At 46.1% G+C, this 8,492-nt stretch overlaps 1 non-coding gene across 1 annotated transcript; it reads right to left on the reverse strand.

The window, feature by feature from the left end:
* Positions 1-6,071: 6,071 nt before the first annotated feature.
* Positions 6,072-6,143, reverse strand: trnae-cuc (transfer RNA glutamic acid (anticodon CUC)). The gene has a single exon. It is a non-coding gene; the product is annotated as a tRNA-Glu (tRNA).
* Between the last annotated feature and the right edge of the window lie 2,349 nt (positions 6,144-8,492).

Genomic DNA, 8,492 nt, shown 5'->3' on the forward strand with positions numbered 1-8,492 from the left:
CTCTTGCGATCTCTCTCTCTCCCTCACCTACTCCCCCCTCTCTCTCTCTCTCTCTCTCTCTCTCTCCCTACATCACGTGTTTCTATGTTAATGTAGAGCATAGGTCTTGCAGTATTTATGCTGACAACTTTGCAGTGAATGGATTATTTTCAAGTGCCCCACTAGATTCCCTATATACAGCAGGCAGCCCTATGGTTCATGGTCAGAAGTAGTGCACTATGTAGGGAATAGGGGGCCATTTGTGACAAAGCCAATGTCTCTCCTTGTCTTCCAGCTGTAATCAGTAAATGAACAGGATCACAGAACACATGTTCATTTGAATAAAGACGTGCTTCTGATCTGCCGTTGGGAATCTGATAGCGTAGAAAACAAAACAAAGTCATTGTTTTCCTCTCATTTGATCTTCTATAAACACTTTCCCATTAAACAGTCCCCTTGTCTGTCTACCAAATGGTACCCTGTTCCCTATGTAGTGTAGTGCTTCTGACCAGGGCCCATAGGGAGGGACAATAGTATTTACCTGAAGAGTTCCCTATATAGTGTAGTGCTTCTGACCAGGGCCCATAGGGAGGGACCGTAGTATTTACCTGAAGAGTTCCCTATATAGTGTAGTGCTTCTGACCAGGGCCCATAGGGAGGGACAATAGTATTTACCTGAAGAGTTCCCTATATAGTGTAGTGCTTCTGACCAGGGCCCATAGGGAGGGACCGTAGTATTTACCTGAAGAGTTCCCTATATAGTGTAGTGCTTCTGACCAGGGCCCATAGGGAGGGACAATAGTATTTACCTGAAGAGTTCCCTATATAGTGTAGTGCTTCTGACCAGGGCCCATAGGGAGGGACCGTAGTATTTACCTGAAGAGTTCCCTATATAGTGTAGTGCTTCTGACCAGGGCCCATAGGGAGGGACCGTAGTATTTACCTGAAGAGTTCCCTATATAGTGTAGTGCTTCTGACCAGGGGCCATAGGGAGGGACAATAGTATTTACCTGAAGAGTTCCCTATATAGTGTAGTGCTTCTGACCAGGGCCCATAGGGAGGGACCGTAGTATTTACCTGAAGAGTTCCCTATATAGTGTAGTGCTTCTGACCAGGGCCCATAGGGAGGGACAATAGTATTTACCTGAAGAGTTCCCTATATAGTGTAGTGCTTCTGACCAGGGCCCATAGGGAGGAACCATAGTATTTACCTGAAGAGTTCCCTATATAGTGTAGAGCTTCTGACCAGGGCCCATAGGGAGGGACAATAGTATTTACCTGAAGAGTTCCCTATATAGTGTAGTGCTTCTGACCAGGGCCCATAGGGAGGGACAATAGTATTTACCTGAAGAGTTCCCTATATAGTGTAGTGCTTCTGACCAGGGCCCATAGGGAGGGACAATAGTATTTACCTGAAGAGTTCCCTATATAGTGTAGAGCTTCTGACCAGGGCCCATAGGGAGGGACAATAGTATTTACTTGAAGAGTTCCCTATATAGTGTAGTGCTTCTGACCAGGGCCCATAGGGAGGGACAATAGTATTTACCTGAAGAGTTCCCTATATAGTGTAGTGCTTCTGACCAGGGCCCATAGGGAGGGACAATAGTATTTACCTGAAGAGTTCCCAATATAGTGTAGTGCTTCTGACCAGGGCCCATAGGGAGGGACAATAGTATTTACCTGAAGAGTTCCCTATATAGTGTAGAGCTTCTGACCAGGGCCCATAGGGAGGGACAATAGTATTTACCTGAAGAGTTCCCTATATAGTGTAGAGCTTCTGACCAGGGCCCATAGGGAGGGACAATAGTATTTACCTGAAGAGTTCCCTATATAGTGTAGTGCTTCTGACCAGGGCCCATAGGGAGGGACAATAGTATTTACCTGAAGAGTTCCCTATATAGTGTAGTGCTTCTGACCAGGGCCCATAGGGAGGGACAATAGTATTTACCTGAAGAGTTCCCTATATAGTGTAGTGCTTCTGACCAGGGCCCATAGGGAGGAACCATAGTATTTACCTGAAGAGTTCCCTATATAGTGTAGTGCTTCTGACCAGGGCCCATAGGGAGGGACAATAGTATTTACCTGAAGAGTTCCCTATATAGTGTAGTGCTTCTGACCAGGGCCCATAGGGAGGGACAATAGTATTTACCTGAAGAGTTCCCTATATAGTGTAGTGCTTCTGACCAGGGCCCATAGGGAGGGACAATAGTATTTACCTGAAGAGTTCCCTATATAGTGTAGTGCTTCTGACCAGGGCCCATAGGGAGGGACAATAGTATTTACCTGAAGAGTTCCCTATATAGTGTAGAGCTTCTGACCAGGGCCCATAGGGAGGGACAATAGTATTTACCTGAAGAGTTCCCTATATAGTGTAGTGCTTCTGACCAGGGCCCATAGGGAGGGACAATAGTATTTACCTGAAGAGTTCTCTGGATGAAATGTATACATGTTATGTACCTGTCAATCAAATGGATAAGGATGGGGGGATGGGGGGTGGGGGGTCTCTGTGATGTTGAGGAAAGGGGATTCTCAGTTTTCTGTCTGGAATCCCAGTTGGGTTGAGTACGAGCATGTGTCTATGTGTCTGAGTGTCAGTTTGTCTGTGTGTCTATGTGTCTGAGTGTCAGTTTGTCTGTGTGTCTATGTGTCTGAGTGTCAGTTTGTCTATGTGTCTATGTGTCTGAGTGTCAGTTTGTCTATGTGTCTATGTGTCTGAGTGTCAGTTTGTCTGTGTGTCTGTGTGTCCGTGTGTCCATGTATCCGTGAGCTCATGTTTCAGTGTGTTTGTTAAAAGTGGGTCCTTGGGGTCATGGATGTCTCTGTGGATACAGATGAACACTGTAAGACTCAAACCTGTGTGTGTGTGGAGGTCTCTGTTCCCTGTTGTCTGTCTCCCCAGGCAGAAGACCCCTGTCTAGCCTGCCATTTCTCAGCCTGACAGCCAAGAGCCAGACATCGGAACGAAGGAGGGAGGATGGGAGGGGGGAGGAGGAGGAGGAGGAGGAGGAGGAGGAGAGAGTGTAAGGAGGGAGTAGGGGGGGGAAACGGGAAGGGAGGATAGGAAGGACGGATACGAGGTAGGTTGGAGAGAAGGGTGGAAGAGTAGAGAGAAGGAGAGGGAGAGAGAGGGGAGGGAGATGGAGGGATGGGGGTCCATCAATCTCTCACATTGCCTTCTATCATCATCTCTCTCTCTCTTTTCTCTCTCTAGCTCTCTCTCTCTTTCTATCTTTGTTCACTCTCTTTTCCTGTGTCTCTCCCTCTCTCTGTTATCTCTCTCATTCCCCTCTCTGTTCTCTCTCTCTCCCTTTCTCCTCTGTACATCTCTCTCTCGATCTCCCTGTTCACTCTCTCCTTCCCCTGTCCCTCTCTCCCCCTCTCTCTCTCTCTCCCCTCTTTCTCTCTCTCGCTCACGTTCTCTCTCGCGCGCTCTCTCTCTCTCTCTAACTCTCTCTCTCTCTCTCTCTCTCTCTCTCTCTCTCTCTCTTCTCACTCTGACCTTGGGGCCCAGGTGCGATCTCTCTCAGCAAGGGGTGACACATAAAATCTTCCCTTTGTGTTTCACTTAACATTTCCCCACCTGGAGCTATGGGGGGAACCAATGTAGGGGAGAGGGGAACCAAAGACAAGGCCCCAGAGAAGGTCATGTCTCAAGGGGAGAGGGAATATCTTGGATGTTACACTGGCCTACATCAGCCCTCTCTGCCCTAACCGTCACCTTCTGTCTCTTTTGACAGATTGGCTGAAAATAAATGCCAGGTTTCAGGGCCACCATTCCTACGTCCCAAATCACACACTATTCCCTATTTAATGCGCTACTTTTCACCAGGGTCCATAGGATGCACTATATAGTGAATAGGGTGTCATTTGGGACACTGACCTTGCCTTTTATATTCTCCTTTTATATTCTTCTATTTTTTAATGTGGCCTCTATCCTCCTGTGGCCTGCAGATGACAGACTGACACTGGTATTCTGATGGAACACTGTGGCCTCTTTCCTCCTGTGGCCTGCAGATGACAGACTGACACTGGTATTCTGATGGAACACTGTGGCCTCTCTCCTCCTGCGGCCTGCAGATGACAGACTGACACTGGTATTCTGATGGAACACTGTGGCCTCTCTCCTCCTGCGGCCTGCAGATGACAGACTGACACTGGTATTCTGATGGAACACTGTGGCCTCTTTCCTCCTGTGGCCTGCAGATGACAGACTGACACTGGTATTCTGATGGAACACTATGGCCTCCCTCCTCCTGTAGCCCTGTAGATGACAGACTGACACTGGTATTCTGATGGAACAGTATGGCCTCCCTCCTCCTGCGGCCATGTAGATGACAGGCTGACTGGTATTCTGATGGAACACTATGGCCTCCCTCCTCCTGCGGCCATGTAGATGACAGGCTGACTGGTATTCTGATGGAACACTATGGCCTCCCTCCTCCTGCGGCCATGTAGATGACAGGCTGACTGGTATTCTGATGGAACACTATGGCCTCCCTCCTCCTGCGGCCCTGTAGATGACAGACTGACACTGGTATTCTGATGGAACACTATGGCCTCCCTCCTCCTGCGGCCATGTAGATGACAGGCTGACTGGTATTCTGATGGAACACTATGGCCTCCCTCCTCCTGCGGCCATGTAGATGACAGGCTGACTGGTATTCTGATGGAACACTATGGCCTCCCTCCTCCTGCAGCCCTGTAGATGACAGGCTGACTGGTATTCTGATGGAACACTATGGCCTCCCTCCTCCTGCGGCCCTGTAGATGACAGACTGACTGGTATTCTGATGGAACACTATGGCCTCCCTCCTCCTGCGGCAATGTAGATGACAGACTGACTGGTATTCTGATGGAACACTATGGCCTCCCTCCTCCTGTAGCCCTGTAGATGACAGACTGACTGGTATTGTGCAGTTGACTCCATTTCTGCAGGTGTTGGATACAGTATAGAAGTGGTGTTTCACCTTGGATGGGGCTTTTCCTTTTGGTTTCCTATATTCATTTACTCCTGTGTTGTTGTTGTTTATTGTTGTTTTTGAAGTTGTTGTGTTTTGCTTTAATTTAAAGTACCTTGACATTCAGTATATACCGTACAGTTGAAGTCAGAAGTTTACATACACTTAGGTTGGAGTCATCAAAACTCGTTTTTCAACCACTCCACAAATTTCTTGTTAGCAAACTATAGTTTTGGCAAGTCGGTTAGGACATCTACTTTGTGCATGACACAAGTCATTTTTACAACAATTGTTTACAATTGGCTGATTTCTTTTGATTGTCCCATGATGTCAAGCAAAGAGGCACTGAGTTTGAAGGTAGACCTTGAAATACATCCACAGGTTCACCTCCAATTGACTCAAATGATGTCAATTAGCCTATCAGAAGCTTCTATAGCCATGACATCATTTTTATGGATTATTCCAAGCTGTTTAAAGGCACAGTCAACTTAGTGTAAGTAAACTTGTAAAATTACAAGACCTCAGAAAAAAAATGTGGACCTCCACAAGTCTGGTTCATCCTTGGGAGCAATTTCCAAACGCCTGAAGGTACCTCGTTCATCTGTAGAAACAATACAAACAAACAAACAACAAACAAAACAAATCCATCCCAGAACAACAGCAAAGGACCTTGTGAAGATGCTGGAGGAAACAGGTACAAAATGGTCTATATCCACAGGCAAACGAGTCCTATATCGAAAAGGGGGAGGCTCGCAAGCCAAAGAAAACCATCCCAACCGTGAAGCACAGCATCATGTTGTGGGGGTGCTTTGCTGCAGGAGGATCTGGTGCACCACTAGAACACCTGGGAAGGACACTGCAGGGCAAATCGGTTTGCAATTTGAAGTGGTACATATGTGCGACATCCTACTAAATTCATAGTGACAGGTTGCACAAGTACACAAGGAGCATAGACAATTTCCCTGACCGGGAATCGAACCCGGTCAGGGTTCTTTTCCGAATCCTAATCACTAGACCACCAGGGAAGGGTACTACAGTGCAAATCGGTTCCCAGTGTGAGCTGGTACATATGTGCGATAACCTTCCATATTCATAGTGACAGGTTGCACAAGTAAACATGTAGCAAAAGAGTAGTTCCCTGACCGGGAATCAAACCCGGGCCGCGGCGGTGAGAGCGCCGAATCCTGACCACTAGTCCACCAGGGAAGGGTACTTGAGTGAAAATCGTTTCCCAGTGTGAGCTGGTACATACTGTTGAAGTCGTAAGTTTCCATCCACTTAGGCTGCAGTCATTAAAACCTGTTTGTCAACCCCTCCACACATTTCTTGTTAACAAACTATAGTTTTGGCAGTCGGTTAGGACATCTACTTTGTGCATGACACAAGTAATTTTTCCAACAATTGTTTACAGACCGATTATTTCACTTATAATTCAGTGTATCACAAATCCAGTGGGTTAGAAGTTTATAAACACTAAGTTGGCTGTGCCTTTAAACAGTTTGGAAAATTCCCGAAAATGATGTCATGGCTTTAGAAGCTTCTGATAGGCTAATTGACATCCTTTGAGTCAATTGGAGGTGTACCTGTAGATGTATTTCAAGGCCTACCTTCAAACTCAGTGCCTCTTTGCTTGACTCCATGGGAAAACCAAAGGAAATCAGCCAAGACCTCAGAAAAAAAAATGTAGACCTCCACAAGTCTGGTTCATCCTTGGGAGCAATTTCCAAACGCCTGAAGGTACCACGTTCATCTGTACAAACAATAGTACGCAAGTATAAACACCATGGGACCACGCAGGCGTCATACCGCTCAGGAAGGAGACACGTTCTGTCTCCTAGAGATGAACGTACTTTGGGTCGAAAAGTGCAAATCCATCCCAGAACAACAGCAAAGGACCTTGTGAAGATGCTGGAGGAAACAGATACAAAAGTATCTATAACCACAGTAAAACGAGTCCTATATTGACATAACCTGAAAGGCCGCTCAGCAAGGAAGAATCGACTGCTCCAAACTACCATAAAAACGCCAGACTACGGTTTGCAACCCCACATGGGGCAAAGATCGTACTTTTTGGAGAAATGTCCTCTGGTCTGTCCTCTGGTCTGATGAAACAAAAATAGAACTATTTGGCCATAATGACCATCATTATGTTTAGAGGAAAAAGGTGGAGGCTTGCAAGCTGAAGAACACCATCCCAACCGTGATGCACAGTGGTTGCAGAATCATGTTGTGGGGGTGCTTTGCTGCAGGAGGGACTGGTGCACTTCACAAAATAGATGGCTTCATGAGAAAGGAAAATGATGTGGATGTATTGAAGCAACATCTCAAGACATCAGTTAGGAAGTTAAAGGTTGGTCGCAAATAGGTCTTCCAAATGGACAATGACCCCAAGCATACTTCCAAAGTTGTGGCAAAATGTCTTAAGGACAACAAAGTCAAGGTATTGGAGTGGCCATCACAAAGCCCTGACCTCAATCCTATAGACAATTTGGGAAAGACCAAACAGAGATTCAGGCTATTTTTCACAACAAGCTTTGTTCACGCTGATGTTTACAAGGAGCGTTTAGAATGAGGAGTTCAGAGATGACCTGTTCAGAGATGACCTGTTCAGATTGGAATGGTTCTATCTTGGGGTCATATTGGAATTTACCTACTTAGAATTATTATGTGCTTTGGATCTGGGATTTGATGGAACTCATATCCAAATGTACCAGACCAACAGGTATCAACATGATATAAAGGACTGATGATGACCTACCAGACCAACAGGTCTGTTATAAAGGACTGATGATGACCTACCAGACCAACAGGTCTGTTATAAAGGACTGATGATGACCTACCAGACCAACAGGTCTGTTATATAGGACTGATGATGACCTACCAGACCAACAGGTCTGTTATAAAGGACTGATGATGACCTACCAGACCAACAGGTCTGTTATAAAGGACTGATGATGACCTACCAGACCAACAGGTCTGTTATAAAGGACTGATGATGACCTACCAGACCAACAGGTCTGTTATAAAGGACTGATGATGACCTACCAGACTAACAGGTCTGTTATAAAGGACTGATGATGACCTACCAGACCAACAGGTCTGTTATATAGGACTGATGATGACCTACCAGACCAACAGGTCTGTTATAAAGGACTGATGATGACCTACCAGACCAACAGGTCTGTTATATAGGACTGATGATGACCTACCAGACCAACAGGTCTGTTATATAGGACTGATGATGACCTACCAGACCAACAGGTCTGTTATATAGGACTGATGATGACCTACCAGACCAACAGGTCTGTTATATAGGACTGATGATGACCTACCAGACCAACAGGTCTGTTATATAGGACTGATGATGACCTACCAGACCAACAGGTCTGTTATATAGGACTGATGATGACCTACCAGACTAACAGGTCTGTTATATAGGACTGATGATGACCTACCAGACCAACAGGTCTGTTATATAGGACTGATGATGACCTACCAGACTAACAGGTCTGTTATATAGGACTGATGATGACCTACCAGACCAACAGGTCTGTT

Source organism: Oncorhynchus kisutch, unplaced genomic scaffold (genome assembly GCF_002021735.2).
Source record: "Oncorhynchus kisutch isolate 150728-3 unplaced genomic scaffold, Okis_V2 Okis07a-Okis12b_hom, whole genome shotgun sequence".
NCBI lineage: Eukaryota > Metazoa > Chordata > Actinopteri > Salmoniformes > Salmonidae > Oncorhynchus > Oncorhynchus kisutch.